This window comes from Canis lupus, chromosome 29 (assembly GCF_048164855.1).
Source record: "Canis lupus baileyi chromosome 29, mCanLup2.hap1, whole genome shotgun sequence".
Taxonomy (NCBI): domain Eukaryota; kingdom Metazoa; phylum Chordata; class Mammalia; order Carnivora; family Canidae; genus Canis; species Canis lupus.
Window position 1 is genome coordinate 18,619,164 of NC_132866.1, and position 24,152 is coordinate 18,643,315.

Genomic DNA, 24,152 nt, shown 5'->3' on the forward strand with positions numbered 1-24,152 from the left:
CCTTCTAAAGCTTCTATCTTCCCAGTTAGGCTGGGGTCAACATGCAGACTCTTATGGCTGCACAAAAAAGTAACTGAAGAGCACTCTCTGAAGAAATATGCAAAGACTTCTCAGGGAGAGTGATATTTGCACTGGTTCATATAGGGAGAGTTGGAATTGCTTAAGCATAAAAGAGTAGAGCTTTCTAGCAAAGGAAGCAGCTTACTGCCCATGACTAGAGTCAAAGCAGCATTTCTGGAAGAAAAGAGAAGCTGAGGTAGAAAATGGGGGTGGGAAGACCACTTGATTTACAGCTACAAAGAGACTTGGATGCTTCATTAAGTCATTGAGACATGACTCAGTTGGAAGTGATGGGAGGATGCTAACCTGGAGCAAGACATGGCCTGATGATTGCACTAGAAAGATCATTATGGGTGCTTCTTGGAGAGAGATAGAATTCAACCAATCCAGGGGAGGGAAGGTCTGACTGGACCATCTCTTTGCTGGGCGACATTAAGCCCCAGCCTGGAAGATCTTACTTGATTGATTTGCTTTATGAACTGTATAAAAGACAACAGGCAGAGATGTTCAAGCAAGAGGGCTAAGTCATGGTCATCATGATTTGTTTTCAGAGAAGCCTACACAACTGACATACAGTTATTCCCTCATCATTCATCTTTCATTCAACCAATTGAATTCAATAAACACTTCCTATGATCCAAGTGCAGGATTTGGCATCGGGGTGTAAAGCATCAAACTTGACCTTGCCTGTCCTTTAGGAGCCTTTGGTCTTGAGAAGGTGGTGACTCCTACACAGCCTGGAAGAACAGCCTATCCAGTCCAGACAGGGAATCTCCTCAGAGGTGGTGTTGTCCGAGCAGAGACCTAAAGGATAAGGAGATTTTAGCCAGGTGAGAAGCAGGGAAGGATGCTCCAGGCAGAGGCTGCAGCACAATCTGGAGAATACCTCAGGGAGTTGGTGTGACTACCATGTAGGCTTCGGTACAAGGAAGGATCGAAGAAAAGCACAGCAAAGTAGATAAGGGACATTTTCTGAATTTCTATAAAATAACAGAGGGGAAAGGGAAGAATTCAAGCTGATTTTGGCAAGTTCATCATGTATTTTCCTATAGTCTGAATTTTCTTCTGCCTATCCCTGGACAAGCATGTGACAAAGTAGAAAATGGGAACTTTTAAAAAAGTCTTATTTTTTTTTAATACCAGATCGCTAAGTCAATATGTCTGGTTCCTGGTACAGGCTCTCTATTTTCTTTTCAGCACATTTGTCTTACAGTTCCAAATGTGTGGCTGGGGGATCTTACCCTTCTCTCTATCTATATCCATTCTCTTCAAGGCTGGCTGTTGCTCAACCAAACAGGCCTACTTTTCCAGGGGAAATTAAATTGATAGACTCTCTCATGTCCTGCAATCTCACCTGCCATAAATTCCAAGCACCAAAGAGAAAGTCCATCATTACCAAACAGAGGAGCTTCATTGCAGGCATTGTCAGGGTGTGGAGAGTACGCAAAAATTTGGGGAAGCATTGCAGGCCAATCAGGGCCTCCAAGAATTTACACCTGGTGGCAAATAGGATGACTATTAATATTCTTCCCCCTTCAGATATTACACAATGTGTTAAATTGTCAATTTATCCCCTTCTCTAAGAACGCTTATCACTGCATAGCTAAGAAAGCAAGCCAGGGGAATCTGAATAATCTGGAAAACTCTTTCCTCCCTGTACCCCACTGTCAGCATTCATTTTACAAATCAAGGACAGAGATGGAATCACTGATTTGCACCAAACGTATTTATAATCTCTGTCTCTGGACTGCCTGGGCAACTTGCAGGAAATAAACAGGGAGAAGATAAACTCTACATGAACCATCTTGATAATTGTGCCTTATTCTCTATATCCCAGAGTCTGGCACAGAGTCTGATTTATAGGAGCTGATTGTTTTTCATTAAGGGTCTTTTTAAGTGATGATAGCTGCATGGACAGGTAGGTGTGAATATAGGATTGAGACATAAATTACACCAATGGTTTTTAATTATTTTTAGACATAAAATTCTTTCTTTAAAAAAAGAGTAAATACTAGGAATCTCTGATTAAGTGAGGAGTGAGGCCCCGCATCACACAACACCCCTTTCCATCCATGTTCAGTTGATTCATGCTAAGTGCACATACACTTGGTTATGCTCATTGCTTTAGTATTGATGTTAATCTTTCCAGTTTTGCTTTTACCCACCTTTCTTGTCCCACTACTCAAATAAAATACAAAGGGTGGGTCATCAACAGCACTAAGTAGATTTCCAACAAGGGAGTGAAACACCTGTCTCTCTTTTAGAAATACCCTCAATCATATAGTGATGCCTCTGGAACAGAGCCTCCCCCTTACTTGGTATGACTTTGGATATGACTACATCCCTCCCCATCCCCACTGAGGAGAGAAAGGCTGACAATTTACTACTCTAACAATTTTCCTTGAGTCCTTCCCCTCATCCCACACTGCACTACCAGTTGTCAGATTTACATACATTTTTACAAAATGGGGGGAGATGACTAGGTGGTAGATATAATAGCAGAGCTATTAAAAACCCCAAGAGGCATTTGCCTTCCAAATGTTTTAGGCTCACTATAGAACTTGGGGAACAGAACTTTGTCCTTTTTTTAAGTACTGTCAGTTTCCAGACAATAGGAAAAGTACCAATTAGCATCCTGATATACAATGAATATACTCTTGGTGACTGCAAGAATTTTAAGAAGGTAGACGATACATGGCTCCTGACTTCAGACAGCTTCTAAGTCAGTTGGAAGTCAAGACACACATACATGTGTATATACATGCATGCACACATGCATGCACACAAATGTTAGTGAGACAAATCAATAGCATATGAGTTCTTAGGGAATACTGGAAGCATGAAATATGCCATCCATATTGTGGCTCTAAGGAAAAATGAACACTATGGATTGGGTTATCAGGAAAGGGTGGGTCTGAGACTATACTGTGAAGGGTCACTGCCAAGGTTAGGGTGTGGTGGCATAAGACAATGTGAACAGAGTATGTTTGGGTGGCAGATCTGCCATCTGGCTGGTCTGGAAGTACCACACAGGGGAGTCGTAGGCAGTCAAGTTTGGAAAGTCGTAGTGCCTGACTGTGGAGTCTGGACTCTATCCTCTAGGCAGTGGGAAAGCCATGTGGGTTCTTGAGCCGAAACAGGACAAGATGAAGACACTGAAAGAGGAAAGGGAGAAAGACAGCAAGTCCAAGTCTTTCCTCTAGTTCTATTTCAGAGTTAGGGATGCAGTTTCATCGTTTCATCATTTAAGCAGTCTTGCAAAGAACATCCCTGATAAAAAATCTGGATGAGATAGTCACATGGGGCCAGATCAGAAAACGAGATGTCACAGGGCATTTGTAGATAACTGGCATGCACTCATGGGAGAGGCTGGCCTAGTTACATGGGCCAGAATGAGCCAAACTCCAACCCTCTCATTTCCTTTCTTTTTTGCACCTAAATCTGTATATACTTCCTCTCAGACCCTGCTCTCCATTACGTGCTCTAGATGACAGATGTCATGACTCAAATCAGGCTCCATTAATCACACCCAATGTTTTCCTCAGCACTTGCAAAGATGTTGGATGCCTGAGCCACGTGAAATAAAACTCTACATCGCTTTTCAGGGCCTGTCAGAGTGATGCAGTGATGAAAGAGTAACAGAGCACTAAGGGATGCAGGGATAAGGATGCTGTTGAGATGCACCTGACCATGGTCCATGGAGCTGCCATATGAAGTAACTAAGGCCCACAGTCTTATTAAGATGCTTGAAGTTCTTCTGTTCACATGTGATTCTGACTTTCTCATCTCTGGAGGCTCAGATGACCAGTGGCTGTGCCCTGTTGTTGGACTCTGGGATCTCATCCACTTTAGCACAGCTGTCTGCTTCTTAGAAGTCATAAGCAAGACAGAGAGACAGATGATGGTAATAAAGACCTTAGCCTCGAGCTGTCTGACTACTTGAGGGAAGAGGTTTTTTCCTAGATTCCCTGGTCCCAGAAGTTAGGCCTGGGCTGTGGGCATAATGGTAGCCATCAGCTATGTAGGACACATGGTCTTGTTTCTTTATTTCTGAGGGCAGATTGGCTCTGAACTAGCAGATAAGGAGAAGATGTACCCTGACCTTTTGATAGAAGGAATTTCTTAATTCCTTAATTCCTTGAGTTGGGCTTCTGCTGTCAAGTGTCAAGAGAGGAACAGAGGGGCCATATCACTGATGGGCAATCCCTTAGGCTCATGCAGGAGATAGCTATTGCTGAAGGCTGGGACTCCAGCCTCGCTCAAGGTCCAACTAAGCTTTTCTGATTTGCTGGTATGTCTGTAGGAGTTCCTGAATACCAAATGGATGCAGCTGTGTGTGTGTGTGTGTGTGTGTGTGTGTGTGTGTGTGTATAACAGACCTACTTTCTGGTGAGACTCCTTTAAACACATGCTCCCTAATACACAAAAAACCCAGGTGTCTTTTTAAAAGTACATCCCGGGGATCCCTGGGTGGCGCAGCGGTTTGGCGCCTGCCTTTGGCCCAGGGCGGGATCCTGGAGACTCGGGATCGAATCCCACGTCGGGCTCCCAGTGCATGGAGCCTGCTTCTCCCTCTGCCTATGTCTCTGCTTCTCTCTCTCTCTCTGTGACTATCATAAAAAAAAAGGTACATCCCTTCTAAGACATACACTAAACACAAAAAGAAATGCTAAAAAACAAAAATCTAAATGTTAAACTGTTTATAGTAATCATATTGTAACAATGTTGTTGAAACTGTTCTTTTGAGATATTTATGTGTATGATGAGATAAAACAAATAAGTGATTTGTGATATTCTAATTCTCTTATTTCAGTTGTCCTTGGATAACTGGATTTTCAGAGTAGAAGAAAAACAGACAATTTTGGGGTAGAAAAAAATCTTAACAAAAACAGTATTGGTTTAAAGAAGTACTAGTATGAATTAAGACGTATTTTATTTTAAATCAAACAAACAAAACAGAACATATTTCTTAGTTATCTTCACTAAAGACTTAGAAAGGACTAGAAACATTGAGCTATTCTTGAAAGCAGAGACAGAGAAAAGGACCTGGGTTCAGCAGGATTTTTTTTTTTTATATAGGGGAAGGAGGAGTGATCACAGGAAGCATCAGGGAAAGTACAAGAGGGAAGAAGCAAAAGCCAATCGAAGGGTATGTCATCAAGGCCACAGCAGTGGACAGTGGGGATTTGAATTTGTGCAGCCCTCTGAGGAGGGTACACAATGCCCCCCATCACCATACATGAGGCCAGGACATTATCTCCACTCCCATTTCCCATAGGATGAGCTGATAATTCCAGTCTTGATGACTCCCCACATTCAGAGAAGACTCTGGAGCAGAAAGGGGAAATACAGATGGCACACACCTGAGGAGTGGCACTTATGCTACCAGTGAAAGTCTCAGATCCCACAGAAATTCCACCACAGCTGCAGCTGAATCAGAGGTGGACAAGCAGATGAGACATAGGGCACCATGAGCCACTTTAAATTCATGTTGTAATACTTATAGATAAAATGCCATATGCCTGCCTGGGATTGGCTTCTAGGTAATAGGAGAGGGGCTACAAGAGGCAACAGATGAAATGAGTGTGGCCAGAAATTCATAATTGTTTAAGCTGAGTAAAGAGTAAATGGTCATTTGTTAAACTATTCTGTTTTTTGTAAATGTTTGACATTTGCCATAGCAGAAAGTTATATGGGGGGGGGGGGGGAGAAAGAAAAGAAAGAGGAAGGAAGGAAGGAAGGAAGGAAGGAAGGAAGGAAGGAAGGAAGGAAGGAAGGAAGAAAGGGAGGGAGGGAGGGAGGGAGTTGGGGGAGGGAAGATGGGGGGAGGGAAGCCACAAAAAAGATTGAGTGAAAGAGGAAAAACAAGAGCAAAGGTCCTAGAGTCAAAAATTCTGGCTCCACTGAATTAGGCAAGTCAAATAATCCTTTCAAGTCTTGGCTTTCTCATCTAAAATGGACCTGGTAGAAAAACAAAACTTCCTAGAGCAAATACATGCATAATGAACGTGAATCACTGTTCAGACAATGTCGTGCACAGTAAGTGCTCAATAAACATTACCTATTACCTTATTATTATGAAAACTCCATGCCTAGAGAGAATAGGAAGAGTAAGTACATCAATTCTAGTTGACCAGGGAGACTGTCAGGAGCAAAGTGATTGTGCAGTAATTCTGTAATTCTGGTCAGCTAACATACTTTGAAATGTTCAGAAGAAAAAAAGCCAGAAAACTGTGTTGTACGTGTGTCTCTTATAACTGAAGTAGGAGGCCTCAAGTGCCCACCACACTTCGGTGCTCCCCATGGGATGCACTGCTTCCCATGCAGTGCTCCCCATGGGATGCACTGAAAAGTGTGGGATGACACCTGCTTCTCCACTATCAGAAGAAAATAGTACCAGGGTAATCTCACTTAGAGGCTGAAGGGGAAGGGCATTGCATAGTGTCTGGCATGAAGTGCTCCTGAAATAGTGCTCATATTGTCGGGCACCTGGGTGGCTCAGCTATGTATCCAACTCTTGATTTGGGCTCAGGTGAGGATCTTAGGATCATGGGATTGAGCCTCACATCGCCTCCATGCTCAGCACAAAGTTCGCTTATCTCTCTCCCTCTGTTCCTCTCCCATTCATTCTCTCTCTCTCTCCAAATTAATTAATTAATTAATTAATTAATTAATTTTAAAAAAATTTTTTTAAAAAGGAGAAATAAAGAAGCACTTCTGTGTTGGCTGCTGCTGTTGCTGCTGAGAACCATCTCCTCCTTTCTTGACATTGAGGCCACCATGAATCATTTGTCTCAAAATCTTAGAGATCATCCCCTCCTCATCGAATGCCTTCCATCCTCAAAGGGCCAGCACGAGAACTGAAAAAGTAAATGCAGAATCTTGTGAGATATTGAGAACTATAAAAATAGATCCTTTTATTGTGAAACCTTCACTAGCTAATGTTGTTCAGGAAGTGAAAGATTAAACTTTCTCATTCTTTGAGAGTTAACTGGAAGCCTCCTTATTTCCACACTTGTTAAAATCTTTATAATGTGTGTGCGTCAGCCAAACTTGCTGCTTTCAAAAGTTTAAACTTTGAAGGCTTTGATCACATGATGCCTCAGGATTGTCTTTCTGACCATATCTAGTTCTTTGCAAGAGGAACCAACATGAAAGTCACCTGACCTCAAAACACTCCTAAGGCTTCGTTGTGACCAATCAATAATAATTTTCTCCTTGTCATTTGCCTCCTGCATATGAAAAATTGAATGCCAGAAAAGTTTTGCTACTTAGAGATTCTAACTAATTAAATTTTTATTACATTTTACTGGCTTATGTGAATCTGATGTTAATATAAAAACCCCCATCAGTCAAGTTCATATCCAACCATTTTACAGTTTCAAATGGATATGTTAGAAATGGTGCCTGATTTACATTTATTGACTAAATCTTGTCACTTTTATTGAGCTATTTTGAATTTTTTTCTAAAATTGGAGAAAAGTATTCTTAATATAAAAGTTCTTAAGCTCTCTTGGGCCACAACCCCCTTTAAGAAGCTAAAGAAAACCATGGACCTTCATACTTGGAAAATGTATACATCACCCAGAGAGCATCCACAGGCTCATAAGGATTCCAGGGACCCCAAGTTAATAGCTGCCAGCTTATATTTTGTTCATTGTCAAATGGTTAAGCCCTTCATAAGAGAGTGGTCCTGGATGCTTACATGGTACAAGTAAAAAATAGTTATTCTGAGGTCTATAAATCTCACATGAAAATCATTCTTATTGAATTCAGGCTAATTGAATTTTTTTAAGCTATCAAAATTTTGCTGAGAGGTCCCTTATTAATTAGCTAAAGATAAGCTCTTCCTTCCTCTCAGTGGGCCACATTGGAAAATGTCCCTCTCTCTCTCCATGAAAAACATGACACACTGGTATCTGTCACCTCTGCCCACACTCAGCTGCTCTTCCAGCCACCATGGGAGCTTCCTGGTATACTCTGGAGGGAATATGTTTCACATCACAGTCTAATAGAAACTTCAGAATAGAGGAAAAAATCGATTCCTAGATGAAGAGGCACTTAACAGAAAAAAAAAAAAAAAAAAAAGAATGAGAACTTCCAGAAGAGGAAGGACATCATAGGCAGCATGGAGTTTGCCCCTACATTTTTGAAAACATTCATATCTAGCTGGATCTTTGTATTCAAGAGACTTAATTTCTACTTTTAAAAATGGATGAAAAGCACATTTCACTAACTCTTTCAGATGGTCCCTGAACATTGGGGATTTATGAAACAGATGGGAAGCTTTAAAGCCAAGTCCCCTTAGCTCTTTTCCTCTTTATTAGCCTATAACCTGTCTAGATGAAATATAGTGACACTGTCTCATTCTCTTTCCCCCAATTTAAATTCTAGCTATATATCAAAATTGCTGATTGATCTTAAAAAAACTGTAATTCTTCTAAGTTTCCATTTCTTCATTGTTAAGATGAGGACATGAATACTGACTTGACATGAAGTTTCTGGGCAAATAAATTACATTTGTAAGGCACTCATCACTTTACTAACATGAAGTAGCAAAATATCATTTGAAGGTAGACACAGGTCAAAGAGAGGTACTATAAATCTAAAGTAACCATTGAAATAAACAACAACAAACCATGCTGGCCTGAGATTTTCACACATACTTTAAGATTTGCTAATTTTCAGAGAATTTGAAAACAACAAAATATGCTAAGTATTCCACCGACCAGATTATAAACTTTGCAATGATGTGTCAGAGGACACATTGGACGTTGTTAGTATCTCTAGTCACCAACATATATATAAATTACCACTTTCTCATGGAACCAGAAACTTAGGATAAACCAGTGATTTTTTTAAATTTCCTAGTTAATACTCAGATATATATAAGAGAATCCAAATCCTTCCATATACAAATAATTAAACTATGAGAGATGTCAGAATCTTTCATCTTCTGAGCTATACTTCTCATTGTCAGAGAAAGATGTTACAGATAAATAAGGGAGAAAAGAGGACGAACCATCTGGTGGTACTTGATTAGTCAAACATCAGTATGAACTCACATCTAGCTTAATATATATACAGATAGACATACACAGAAACAATTATAGATATGTGTATATACACAGGTTACTATACATATATCAGTTTCTAAGGTTTGTTGTTGAGAGACCCTAGGAGCAGGACACCCTGATGGCAACAAGTACATCTGTGCCAAGATCTTGGTTTCTAATATCACTCTCCAATAAAAGAAACCAGGGCTCCTTGGAGAAATGAATTATTCTAAGATTGGGATAGAGAAAATACAACATGAACGTGGAGCATCTTATAGTGCCAGAGAGCAAGGAAATGTTTAAAAAAAAACAAAAAGAATAGGGACTTATCAAAAAAGGATGGGATCTTATCAAAGGGACATAGGAACCAGCCTGGAAGAGCTTCCCATGGCTAAAGCTGGAATAATTTAAGCAACAAAATGAATACCATAGTATTGAATAATAACTCAAAGTATAAAATAAATATATACGCATTCATGTTAATATAAATAATAAAAATAACTGAATAAATGAATAAGATATATCTTCATCTTTTTATAGAAGATATTTCCCTATCTAGAAAGTGAAGTTTAATTCTCTAACTGAACTTAGTGACTGACTTACAAAGAACAGAATATGGAAAGGAAAAAATAGTAACTTTCAATGGAGAGTCCTGAAAAACCACTATAGTCACTAAGTACTGCCATCATCAGTAATAAGTCATGTTGTTAGCATGTACCCCCTGGTATAATGTGATAAGAACACTTCACTTCTGTGGTATTTTACCCAAAATTTCATAATCGCAGTATATGGATGAGTAAAACATCAGAGAAAACCAAATGGAGGGATATCCTACAAAATGCCTAACCAGTTACTCCTCAAAAATGTCCAGGTTGTAAAAAACAAAAAAGACTGAGAAACTAGTAAGGATCAGAGGAAGTTAGAGAGATACGCAACATAAGTGCAAATAAATGCAACATGGTGTCCTTGATGGGATCCTGAAATAGAAAAAAAAGGCATTAGTAGTACAACTGATGAAATCCACATAAAATTTGTGGAGTTTAGTTTAAAAATAGTGTATCCATAATTATCTCTTGGTTTTGGTGAATCAAACCAGTTTTTTTTTTAAGAGATTACATTAGGAAAAATAAGGTGATGGATATTTATAGGAACTCTCTATTCTCTTTGCAATTTTTCTACAAATCTGAAATCATTTCAAAAGAGAAGTTTATTTTCAAAAAATTTCTATCCTCTCATTAAATTGGTTAAAAGTCTTCAAAGAGTGACAGAAGGTTGTCATCACGACACTGCTCGACTGGACAAATGAATGCTGAGATTTGATTCTGGCCTGTGGCGTTGAGAATGCCATTCTGTGTAGGAGATGGTAAGTCAGTTGTTCTCTTCTCCCTAGCCCGAGGAAGACCAAAAACTGCATCTGCCCTTACAGTGGTTCTGGACACTCTCAGAGAAGAGTCAAAGACCTTCAGAGAAGAAAGAAGATCGTGGTCTGGAACAGCATGGATGGGATGTGTCATGATCTCTCATGACAATTCAGCAGCCTGGTGGACCACAGCACAGGGTAGCTTAGATGTTGGCAGGTGGGGAGGTAAGCTCTCTGCTTAGTGAATTCTGTTTAAGCAATCTGAGCCACCGTGCAGCTTGATATTTTAAATGCACCAAGAATTTTTTTTAAAGTCTTAGATGTACTAAAATGTATGTCATCCTTCCCAAGAGGCAGAATCACAAGCTTATCCAATTTGCCAGCTGACAATTTGGCCATCTCACTGTCTGTGTCTCAAAACCAATTCAAACAGACGTATTGCTCATCCTGAGTGATGCTGGATGGACATACCTGTCAGCAGCCAGGCTGTTCTACTGCTCTCACTGGGTAAGCTCTTCTGTTTCATTTTTTAACATTTTAAGAGATGAGCCTACCTTCAAAGGATGTGAGATGTCCAATCAGCTTCAAATTATGCTGTCTGGAAATGTCACCAAACTCACACAAGCTCCAAGAATTAATTCATGACAAGCTTGAAAGAATGCCCAGCACTCATCCCTGTAATTCATCACCATACCCACCAGCATATCTCTTCCATAACTCCCGTAAATGCCTCTTCTCCATCACAGCAACCCCTACTCCATGTAAAAGACCTCAGCAGTTCATGAAACATTATTTGATCAAATGAATTCTGTTTAACTTCTGTAGAAAAAAACAAGCCCCTCCGACAAGTGAACTCCAATTTCTAAAACCTACAGCTAAGGAGGAATCAGAGATTGTTTCCTAGCAAGGCAAGTTTTACAAAAGCCCTCAGAGGACGTCTACCTTCTACCCTTGCTGATGCCACCTGCCTGCTTGGATGTCTGGGTGTGGCTCTCTCCAGATACCCATCCCTGGTGTCCCACTGCCCCACTGATACCGGTTTGTCATAGATTCACCACTCTTTTCGTGACTGGGTGGCCCCATACCCTGTGCCTACCCACAAGACTAGCCTCTGCATCAGGGGCTACCACATAAAATAGAAGTAAAGTTGGGGTGGAGGAGGAATCCTCATCCTTTGCTTGGGTTTGCTTAACTATCATCACAAGTGTATATAGGAAAATGCTCAGTTCTGATATGTGTTGAGGAGGAGTTTTTGTTTTATGCAAAAGAAATGCTCTGTATTTACCATGACTCTGTGTGGCTTCAGATTTATCTAGTATGACAGAGCCTTTACCTCAGTTGGCATTGACCCGATTTAAAAGAAGCTCATGTTCTTGGCAGACAAGACTGTTGTATCTGAAAACAGGGATGGAGAGTTGGCAACAAGACTAGACAGTATGGTAAGAAGTAGGAGAACAACCTTGCCCTAGACTCCCCAAGAAAGTGGGGTAAGTAACTAGAATCTGCTTTCCCTGGCAACAGGTACTGACAGTGATGCTCATCCAGAGGGTATCATGGAATAAAGACACATTTCATGTTAGTCTGGTCAGAGTCACAAGAAAGGGTAGTGAATCTAAGACAATGTATTAGGGGTATCAGGTGGGGTATTGTGGACAGAGGTAAGATATCCAGGGTTGCTACACTGAGATGCTGTAGGTAGGGTGCAGCAGATAGATACTCATCAGAATACATGGAGCAATTACTCCAGAAATAGGCTGCAAAGCATCATCCATTCTGATAATTCTAGTTTTGTTGGTGTGTGTCATTCCATTTGTTGTCTTTGTTTTAGAGTGATTATACTCTGTGAATATTTAGCTATTTTTGGCTGACAGCTCATGTCTCCTGGGACAACTTCTTTGTCCAGTAATGTGTAGAAGGGAATGGCTGAAGTTCAAGCCCTAGTCTATGAAGTGAAAGAGAGCAGAGAAGGCAGCTCCAAGCACTGGAGAATCATTGCAGGCCCCTTGGTTTGCTGCCTTTCCATCAAGCAGTTCCTCTGATCATAGGTTCATTTGTAAACTCAGTAAAGATAAATTGGTAGAAGGTTTATCATTCAATGTCAGCCCGCTTGCCAGGGTGGCAAGAGGAGGAGGAGGTAGAGAGACTGTCAATGGAAGACAGCCAGCTCACAACTTTTCTCCATCTCTTCGCCCCAGAAAGCCTTTTGTGATGCCTTGCTATTGTCCCACTGTTGACAACAGTGACTGTCAATGTTATCAACAGGTGACTAAGAAAGCAGTAGGCTATGGCTGCCTCAAAATAATCTGGGAGAGAGGCAAGATCAAGCACAGAATTCAAAAGCTTTTTTTTTTCCAATAGCCTTCTCTGCTGCCTCTAGCTGCTGTCTGCCCCACAGTACAGATATCTCCCTATATCTTCCAATCAACAATAGAAACACATGCACGTGCACACACACGCACGCACACACCTGTGCATGCATACATCTGTGATATTTTTGTCAGTTCCTCTTAGTCATGTTTTCTTCTTGCTTCTACAATTTTGCCAAAGTTGTGTTTCCTCCGGGTTTGTCATATCATTATGTAAATTCAAGTTTTATTTCAAGGAAGTTTCTTGAATTGCATCTTTAAATATTTGTTCTGGCAATTATTTCCTTCTTATTCCTTGGAGAAACAACAATCGTACATATGTTGGATTTAATTTGCCTGTCCACTATCTATCATTCTCTCTCTAACTTGCTTTCATCCTCTCTCTATTTCAACTTAATGTTGTTTACTTTCCTTATTTCTACTACTTATGTCCTTTATCATGCTTTCAGGACAGTCTATTCTCTTGCGAATTTTCTAATTTTTTCTTCATTTCTGTGATGAGTTATGTTTTCTCTCCCTCGCATACACATGTATACTTCTTTTCTGAGTTTTAACAACACCTGTTTTTCTCTTTCTCTTGAAAATCACAAATTTTCAGTCACAATTTTTACCAGCTCTAAAGTAACATTTTTCTGATTTTTACCATAGTTTTTCCTAATTTTTCCTTTTTATTGTTTCCTTGTAGTATCTTACATAGATTGGGGATTTATTTCTTTTTTATTATATATCTCTAAAGAAGGTAAGGCTTCTCTGGACCAACTATTGGCTCTCTATGCTTCAATATTTTTCACTAGTAAAATGAAGATAAAACAAAGTAATGTACTTATTAGAGTTTGTCCTCATACAGATGTCAGTATTTATAATCTCATTTGTTATTTAGATTTTCTCCCTACTTCCACTCCTCTCCTTAGATCTAAATGCTAAATTCATAAAAAGAATTCACAAAGGAAGATCTAGTGGAAATTCTAGCTTATTTAGGACCAATGCGACAGGATCTTTATACCAAATCTGATACTTTGCCCTGCTTTATGGCACATAATTTCTTTTGCTCTGAATGAGAAAATGGCTCCCAAACTGTGCTTCATGCAACATATTCTTCCATGAGATTTGAATAGATACATCACCAAGAGGACATACTGATGGCAAATAAGCACATGGAAAGATGTTCAATATGATTGGCCATTAAGGAAATGGAAATGAAAATCACAGAATACCTCTTCTCACTTATAAGGAGTGTTTTTAAAAAATTGACAATGCCAAGTTCTGGAGAGGATGTGGAGCAGCTGAAATGCTCATAAATTGCTCTACCAAATATTGCATAGCCACTCTAATAAATAATTTGGCAGTTTCTTATAAAGTAAAGCATACACTTACCATATGAACTAGAAATCCCATTGTTACTTTTCTCCCTAGAGAAGTAAAAAGTTATATTCACACAAAAACCTGTGCATAAATGTTTACAGAAGTTGCATTCATAATTGCCAAACCAGAAACAACCTAAATGTCCTTTGGTATAGGTCAATGGATAAAATAACTCTGGCATATTCATAAAATGAATATTACTCAAATGAGAAAGAATATACATACAACAATATGGATGAATATTCAAAGCACTTTGCCAAATGAAAGAAACCAATTTCAAAAGATGACATACTGTATGATTCTACTTATACAATATTTTGTAAATAGCAAAATGACAGGGAAAGAGAAGAAAGTGGTTTCCAGGAGTTAGTGTTAGCAACTACATACATAAGGGGTAGCAGAAGGGAAGTTTGGGGGGTGATAGAACTCTTCTGTATCTTAATTATAGTGGTGGTTAGATGGATCCACACATGTGTCAACATTCATAGAACTACACACCAAAATAACGTTAACTTTATAGTATGTTAACTTGAAAAAAAAAGAATACCAGTCAGAGAAAGCTATAGTTAGATATTATCCTTTATGTGCATTCACCATATAATCTTAAATACATGCACATATTTTATTTGTTTTATTTTTAACTGACCAGTAATATTATACTTTGAGATTTTTATAGGATCCCCTTCTCTCAGCACTAGAAGTTCTTGAGTACATTGGATCAGGGTGTTCTCCTTTAAAGATCTTTTTTGTTACATAATTGTATTCTATTTGGAGTTAGGTAAATACACCAAAACCAGAAAGAATCAAAACTCCCAATGGGTAGGAGCAATATGAGAGCTTCCACAGCAATGTATTATGAGCCTTTCTGAGAGACATAGTAGACACTGTTGATGGCATACTCAGCATCCTATCTTCACTTCTGCCTTCATAGAATCCTAATTTTGCTTAGGCAACTATTCAAAACTTTTTCAAAACCCTGTTAGAGGGTCTGTAAGCAAAAAACTTCATACATTTAAGTTGACTTCTAAAATTTGTCAATATATGTTTAAATAGCAACAAAGAATGAATATTCTAGCAGTTGCAAATATTGACATCTTCAAATAAAACCATCAGATGCCTTTTAAAAATCCACTTGATGGGATTTAATACTACAGAGATTTGGGCCTCATCATCAACTATTTACAAAAATACCTGAACAATCTCATTTTATATAATAGGCAGAAATCTTATACCATTGATTTATTTCTTTGAAATCATTTTTCCTTTCCACTTCCACCAAAGAAGTTTTTCCTAATATATTCATTTGGAGATCTTTTTTAATGCTTATAACGTTGATCTTTTCCTATAACATGGCCTAATAAATGAGTTCTAGTCTTCTAGACTTTTATTTCAGACTGGTATCATCATAAGTTTACAGTAGACACAAAATAAAATGTTTGCTGATCATTCTTTCAATATTAATATAGTATTTACCAGAATGTAAACACATTCCCATTTTAAGAGTCAGGAATAGGTCAACCAGTCCCAGAGCAACTATATCTAAGAATCTCATCAGCAATGAGAAAGCAACTCCCAGGTGATGAGCTGAAGATAGGATAAACCCAGGTAATTCTTACAACATGGAAACTCACGGGGCTTTAGGTAATAAAGAATATAAATCCAAACACTTAAGAAAGAAATCATAACAATCAAATGCAAACATTTTTGAGTAGAAAAATTCTTCCTAATTTGTTTTCTGAGGCCAGAGAAACCCTGATAACCTGACAAAGACAGAACAAGAAAGGAAAATCATAGGCAAATATCACTCATAAATATAGGCATAAAAATTCTAAACAAAAATATGAACAAATTGACTCAAGCAATTTATAAAAATATAATACATAGGAGGGGAATTTTCTGACAAAAAGTATTAACAAGAGAAAAGCATACAAATCTTAAACGTTAAACATTTTATATGGCAGCAAGATAGGATGGGTGTCCTTCACAGAAAGAAAAGAAAACCCTCTAGGCTGAAGCCTTTTATACCATTCTAACAAAGGACAATAAATTTGTAAAGAGGTAACAAGACAAAGGGGCTTCTGGACTTTTTAGGGGTGGTAAATTGTGAGAAGGTAAACTTATGAAGACACTACTGGTAGATCAAGTTATTTAGTGAGACTATGTAAACTATTCTTGATGCCAACTCATCTCAGATGATAAGCTATTCTTCCCTTCCTGGTACTGGAAAGGTGGGGGCAGGGGAGGAACCTTTCCAAGGGAAATTGATACCATGCTTTTCAAGCAGATGGGGGAGAGCAGGGGACTCACTCTGTGTTTGCTTTTTTCCAATTGTCTTCAGCTTAAAATGATCCTTCTGCAATGTGGCACATTTTGGGAAGTCATATTCTGATCCCCAACAAATACATCATGATCAAATGGGCTCATCATAGGAATGCAAGGTTGCTTTAATACTTGAGAATCAATCACCAGGGATCCCTGGGTGGCGCGGCAGCTTAGCGCCTGCCTTTGGCCCAGGGCGCGATCCTGGAGACCCAGGATCGAATCCCACGTCGGGCTCCCAGTGCATGGAGCCTGCTTCTCCCTCTGCCTATGTCTCTGCCTCTCTCTCTCTCTCTCTCTCTCTCTCTCTGTGTGACTATCATAAATAAAAATTAAAAAAAAAAGAAAATCAATCAACATAAATAACCACATTTGCATAATAAAGGAGAAAACTATATGATCTTCTCAACAGAGGCAGAAATGGCCTTTGATAAAATTCAACACCTGTTCAGGATTAAGGATAAAAGCTTACATACAGCAAATTGGAAATAGAAAGTTAATTAATCTGGTAAAAGGTATCTACAAATATCTATAGTCACTATACTCAGTAGTGAATTAAGGAAGTACCTCTCCTAGAGGTCAAGAACAAGAAAAGGGTGTCTACTATTTCTACATCTCTTGACATTGTACAAAAGGTTCCTAAGCAATACTATGAAACAGGAAAGATAAAGATACAAAGATTAGAAAGTTAGAAGAAACATTGCTGTTACTTACATATGGTATGATTATACACATCAAAAACTGCTATCATTAATAAGTAGATTTATCAGGGCTGCTGAATTCAAGGTCAGTAACAAAAGTGAATGTGTGTGTGTGTGTATGTGTGTACATGCTCCAAATAATTAGAAAATATTTTAAAGTATACTTTACAACAGTAGTTAAAAACATCAAATACATATGAATAGACCTAATTATAATGGGAAAATCCTCTGGAGGAAAAGTAACAAATAGTGTTGATACAAATTTAAAAATATCTAAATAAGTGGGAAAATATTCCATATTAGAGGATTTAAATTCTCAATATGGATTGGAAGATGTCAATTCTCTCCATGTTGATGTGTAGATAAAATGTAATCTCAATCAAAAGCCCATCAGAATGTGAGTGTGTTTGTGTGTGTAAATTGAAGAGCTGATTCTAAAATGTGGTCTATGTATACAATGGAATATTACTCAGCCATTAGAAACGACAAATACCCACCATTTGCTTCGACGTGGATGGAACTGAAGGGTATTATGCTGAGTGAAATAAGTCAATCAGAGAAGGACAAACATTATATGGTCTCATTCATTTGGGGAATATAAAAATTAGTGAAAGGGAATAAAGGGAAAGGAGAGAAAATGAATTAAAATATCAGTGAGGGTGACAAAACATGAGAGACACCTAACTCTGGGAAATGAACAAGGGGTAGTGGAAAGGGAGGTGGGTGGGGGGTTGGGGTGACTGGGTGATGGGCACTGAGGGGGGGCACTTGGCGGGATGAGCACTGGGTGTTATGCTATATGTTGGCAAATTGAACTCCAATAAAAGAAATTTTTTTAATAAAATAAAATGTTTATGTTTAAATGCAAAGGAAAATGAAAACAATCTTGAAGAACAAAGTTGGAGGACTTCCATTCCCAAACATTCCATTCTTCTATAAAGCTAGAGTAATTAAGACCATGTCATACTGGTATAAGAACAGAAAAGAATAGAAAGTCCAGAACTAGATCCACATATATATGGTCACCTAATTTAAGAACAAAGCATCACTGCATATATACATACTGTGATTCCATTTATAAAAATTACAAGAACAAAAAAATTGCAAGAACAGGAAAAATTAATCTTTGATGATAGAAGTCAGAATAGTGGTTACTTCTTGGAGGAGAGGTAAGGCTGAAAAGAGGGATGAGGGAATCATCTGCATGCTAACATAGAATGCTAACATTCTATGTCTCTTTCTGGATTATGGCTACATAGGTCTATATATATTTAAAATCTTGTAAGCTATATGCTTAATATTTGTGTACTTACCATGTATGTTTGTAATACAATAAAATATTAAGAATATAAGCCAAAATCTGACTCCATTTTTCGATATTTGACCGCTGATAGCTTGTAAACCTCACCACTTTATCTTCCCCTTCTGCTCCACATGCTCTATACCCGGCCAAGCTGATAAGAAAGTTTGGGTGTTCCCTACTTTGGCCCTGAAGGGAGAATCAAGCCACCCAAGGCTTTGCCCACACTTGGAGATCCTTATCCATTCCCACCCCCTAACCACATAAGAAACTCCAGCCAGTCTCCTTTCCCGGTTCTCTAAAGGAGAGACAACCTGCTGAGAGCTCTCCTGCTATTCCTAAAAAGTCTCTTTATGTGAATAATAAAACTTTTCATAACCTCTTGATATGTGTATGGCATTATCAGTCTCAATATCCAAAACCAAATTTTGACTTGGAAAATTCATCCTCCTTCTACAAATGACCACAACAGAGGGAAGTGATTTTGCTTCGGTTTTCTGCTGCATCCTCAGCTATTATAACAAGGCCTTGCATATAGTTTCTCCACAAATACGTGTTGAATAAATTGCTACTTGGTAACCACAAGGTTAGAAAGCCAAAAAAATTGAATTGGTAGAAGGATAGATGAGAGGATGTCAGTAGAAATCTCAATGTGTGTCTCTAAACCAAAAAAAAAAAATAATAATAATATATATATATATATATATATATATATATATATATATATATATATTCTCAAATCAGGCATGTACCTTGTGAGGTACCAACTATAGTAAAACTATATCCATGTCAACATAAATCTACTCAGAGTTATGAAAAAAGAAGCCAGCTGATAAATGAGTAAAAATTGCACAAGTACTGGGGTAAAAAAAAAAAAAAATGTCAAGAATTTCACTTCTCATTACCTGAAACAGACGGCAAATAGGTCTCCTTGGAAATACTCCACCCTCTGGGGAGCACAGTATGGATATTGCTTTAAAAATTTTTTTAAAAATAAAACAAAAAAATCTAAAACCACTGCTTCTCTGTAGCCATATTTTATAAAACAGGACTGCAACCCAAGAATACCTCTGATTGGAAATAACTTGTCAGAAAGAAGGGGCTCCTCTCGGCTCCTCAAGCACAAGTAGTCTAGAGTCAAGCTTCTCTGGAGAAGATTCTTTGGTGGGCTTCAGGTTTCAGCAACACAGCTTTCCCTCTGCATTTCCTTACATATGGTTGAAGCCCCAATATAAGTAACCCTTTGTCTTAGAAGAGTTTAGCCTTTCCCTACGTGTCAGGTAGCATCTCTGTAATTTCAAGTGTATATCTGATGTGCTGGGAACGCCCAGCCCAACTGGGATATTCCATTAGGGAATGTCCAGAGCCTCAAGGGTCTAGCTGGTTGTGAGCAGAGAAGGAAGTCTTGTTAACTGATTCCGTGTCTGGGTCTTTGTCATTCTACATAAGAAGTAAAGTCTGTGCCTATGGAATGAAAATGCTCAAAGTCACTGGGAGGTGTTCTTTGGACGTGCATCAAATGAGGTCCACAGTGACAGCTCCCAAGTATCATATTTGACCAGTAATTTGGCCAAGTGCAGAAGTACAAGCTCTTTTTCACAGGCAAGAAATTAACGTAATAATTTTTAGAACCATAAGAAGGAAGGAGTTCTACTTTTGGTCCCCAACTCAAGCTGAAAGAAAAAGTAAAAAGAACTACTTGAAAAGAATGGAGGATCATCCAGGAAGAAGGCCACACATAGGCTTCCAAAATGCAAGTCATTCTCCTTGCAGCTTTAAATTTTTACCATTTTATGTTGCAGGATGAAATGAAAATCTACAGATGCTAGCCTTGAATGTGACTAAGATGCAGGATTTGGGGGAGGGCATTATGCAAATAAGGCTATACCAAAATTGTGCTTTCCAAAAATAAATAAAACAAAAGCATTTCCAAGGATCCTGTCAGTTAATAGCCACTAATGAAAGCTCAGGGTGCTGTCAGGGCCACTTTGGAAATGGGGCTTCTGAGATACAAGGTTACTAGCAGTGTTCCTGTTCTTTGAAAGGGGTTGCAATTATCTGAACTAATGTTTTCTTCATTAACTCTTAACTACCCCACCCCCGAAAACGAGGGTTGGATCTTAATTGTTAGCATTCACTAAGCACTTAGAGAGTTATTTTATTTTTTTAATATTTTATTTATTTATTCATGATAGACACAGAGAGAGAGAGAGGCAGAGACACAGGCAGAGGGAGAAGCAGGCTCCACGCAGGGAGCCCGACTAGGACCTCGATCCTGGGACTCCAGGACCACACCCTGGGCCAAAGGCAGGCGCTAAACGGCTGAGCCACCCAGGGATCCCCTTAAAGAGTTATTTTAGTCACTGTGTTCAATGTTTTATATGCTTTACCTTAGCTAAATCTTACAACCAATCTATGAAGTTGAAACAGAGGTGCTGAGAGGTTAAGTGACCTAGTTGATAAGGTGTAAAGCTGAGATTTGAACACAGAATCCACCCTCTGAGTGGATCCACCACTCATTCTGCCTCTGTTGGCACAATGTATATTGGAACTCAGTTGAAAAGGTGGGAAAATTCAGTCCATAATTACCTAAGCATGAACAACTACATTTTGCATCTCATTTCAGCATGTCATGTAACCCTCCTTGGGCCTGTTCCCCTTGCCCATAGTGAAGGTCAGTACTGTGTGACCTGTGGAGAAAGGTGAAGATGACCTGAAGCTTCAGCCTGGAAACATGCCCTGAACGATTAGCAGTGTCTAAGGGTATAGGTTGGAATGACAGTAGCATATTTGCCAAGAATGTGCCATCCTTGATCTAATCTAACCCCATTGTTCTACAAATAATAGAATAAAGGCCCAAAGAGGGAAAATGAACTGCTTAAGGCCACATGCTAAACCCAATCAGAGCTCAGGTTTTCTTAATTCTAAATTTTCCACTTTTTCCATACAGTCCTGCAGCCTTCTGCTTGTGAAGCAATATCCTAAGCCCCCTTCTCTGTTTAACAGTATTGTTGTGAATAGCCAATGTGATAATGCTCATGAAATGTCATTGAAATCCATAAAAAGCCTGATTTTCTACAGGGATTTATAAAGATTAGCAGCAAAATCCAGTCATTCCTTACCTGCAAGTTTTATCTTTTTGGAAAGGTTCTTTTTTTTTAAGCTTCCATTTATTTATTCATGAGAGACACAGAGAAAGAGAGGCAGAGACACGGGCAGAGGGAGAAGCAGGATCCATGCAGGGGGTCCGATGTGGGACTCCATCCCAGAATCACGACCTGAGCCAAAGGCAGACACTCAAACACTCAGACACTCAGGCGCTCCAGGAAAGATTCTTTTTCAAGGGGATTACACAGAACATTTCTTCCAGCAAAACTTCCTAGGCCTTTATCACCACAGAAATCTTTGCTAATTATTCTTACTGGGGCACCACTTAAGAATCATGTGAACACTTACATGCCCACTTAGCAATGGCTGCCTAGTGGCCAAAAGTATTTGGTGCAGCTACCCAAGGCACCTAAAATTACCCCCAGGAAACAGTTTTAACACTAGAAAAATCATCTTCACTCATGTAACTATCTAGCAATTTGAGGAAAGAAATCCATCAACTCTTCAGGGTACCATGATCATTTTGTAATTTACCATTTGGGGCAATAGCTAGCATGCGAATGTACCAAAAATGAGCCTAATTTTGTTTTGTGCCCCTTCTTTCACTGCATCATCTATAAGTCCAAATTGGCAAAAGCATCATCTTAATGCAAGCATTGCTAAGAAAAGAACAGATGGACAGAACAAAGAAGAGAGAGACAGATGTACCTTTGGATGGAAGTTAGGTGTGGAACTTCACGCCACCAAAAATAAATGGTAATTTTGACACCAAAATTAGTCATTTAGAAGGGCATCCAAGGAATATTCAATGAACTCAAAACTTTCACAGATGTTGGAGAAATTGCTCACATAGAACTCTCTTCCTTCACACATTTAGCTTGGATCTGCTATAAATATTAAAGGACTTTTATCTGGTTTTCTGCTTCACTAGCTGAGCAGACCAACAACGACACGGAAGTCTTACTTTTTTGTTCAAGACAGACGTTGATAGCTCAGAGAGGTTAGTTTTGTGACTGATGCAAGATCTTACATACAATAGGTGTTCACTAATTATTTGTATGATATAAATTAACAGTGACTCCATATTTAGCACACTAAGTCCCTAACACACTATCTAAGTGCTTTCCACACTATCTTAACTCATCAACAGTACCTATTCCACAGGTAGTTGCAAAGATTACCTTCACTTTACAGAGAGCAAAATGAGGTAACTGAGCCCAGATCACAGTGCTGGTAAGTCATGAAGCCAGGACTCCAAACTAGCCTCTCTGGTTTCAGGACATCCTAAGCACCACGTTGTATTTTATGAGTTTGATAACATCTGATATTCTGGTCATTGAGTATTTGGAGAAGATTGCATGTGAATTGCATTCAATCATGAGATATGACGATCTGATGTAACATGAGCAGTGTACAATGTGTTTTAGATTTGACCTTTGAAGCCAGCTTTACAAAGGATTACACTGTTCTTGAAATGTCATTTCTGATCAGTTATTTAGATGTCACATGAGGGCTTGTGCTTCTCATATCCCTCTGCCCTTTTGGATTGTTTGCTATTCAGTTTACAAACTGGAAAATAGATCAGTGAGGGGAGGGGAGGATGAAATAGGAGAGAAGATTGGATATAGAGGTTTGGTAAACAGCATTGCTACATATACTTACCCCACAACCACGAAAGCATGCCCTAATATATTATATGGAGGGGGGAAAAAAAAGCTCTAAATCAGCTTTCTCTGGTAAGTTTCTTCATCATTAACATGAAGATAACAAGGAGAAATGCTGAAGGAGCCTTCCTTTTAAAAATTTGTTCCCTGGGCAACATTCATTCATCTCCTACCCTTTGATCTATCTGCAAATCCTCGGTGCAATCTGCTTCCTGCGTCAGAACTCAATATAGGCTATCATCCCATCATGGACAGATTAAAGCTTCACTGAAAAATAACTGTGGAGATGAGAAGACATTTCCTTGGTTCTTATTCCAGGTTTTGGGTCCCTCATCAGAGAACTGCATGGGCTTTGCCAAGATAAACAATAAAAAAGCATTAACCTGGCCAAGAAAGTTGTCTTTGGAATGAGAGGAGAGTTTTCTGTATGCACTGTGCTCTACTCTGTTCCAGTGTTTGCTCACCTTCTGAGATCTGGTAATCTCAAACTGTAGAGAATCCAGCACTGCATAGTGGTTTGGGTAGCCAGCCACTGCCCAGATCTACTCATTCATACCAAGGCAGGGAGTTTCCCTCCATTTCATCAAAAATCAGTACACTAATTTAGTATAATGACAGTTTTGGTGGTTGGAGACATTGAGAGAAAAGCCATCTACTTCTCAGTCATGTTCAGATTAGGTCAACCCGTGAATATTTTTACCAGAGATTGAGAATGGTGGAATAAAAGGTGTCAATTGCTCAACAGTCAATTCATGATAACAAAAGTTTATATACTTCAAATTAATAGGTATCAAGGATGTTTGGTCCAGTATCATAGCTAGAAATCAAGGGCCCCATGACCAACTCAATACTGGGG

The 24,152-nt window shown here is 38.9% G+C and overlaps 1 long non-coding RNA gene across 2 annotated transcripts in view; it reads right to left on the bottom strand.

Moving 5' to 3' along the window:
* The window catches only part of LOC140620558 (uncharacterized), a 39,836-nt gene that overhangs the window by 15,347 nt on the left and 337 nt on the right, over nucleotides 1-24,152 (bottom strand). The window contains exons 2-4 of one of the 2 annotated variants that reach the window (XR_012020315.1): nucleotides 6,776-6,920; nucleotides 947-1,556; nucleotides 743-864 (exon numbers count right to left, since the gene is read on the bottom strand). This is a non-coding gene — a long non-coding RNA (uncharacterized lncRNA). The remainder of the gene's footprint in view (nucleotides 1-742; nucleotides 865-946; nucleotides 1,557-6,775; nucleotides 6,921-24,152) is intronic. The other variant, XR_012020314.1, reaches the window with a different exon arrangement.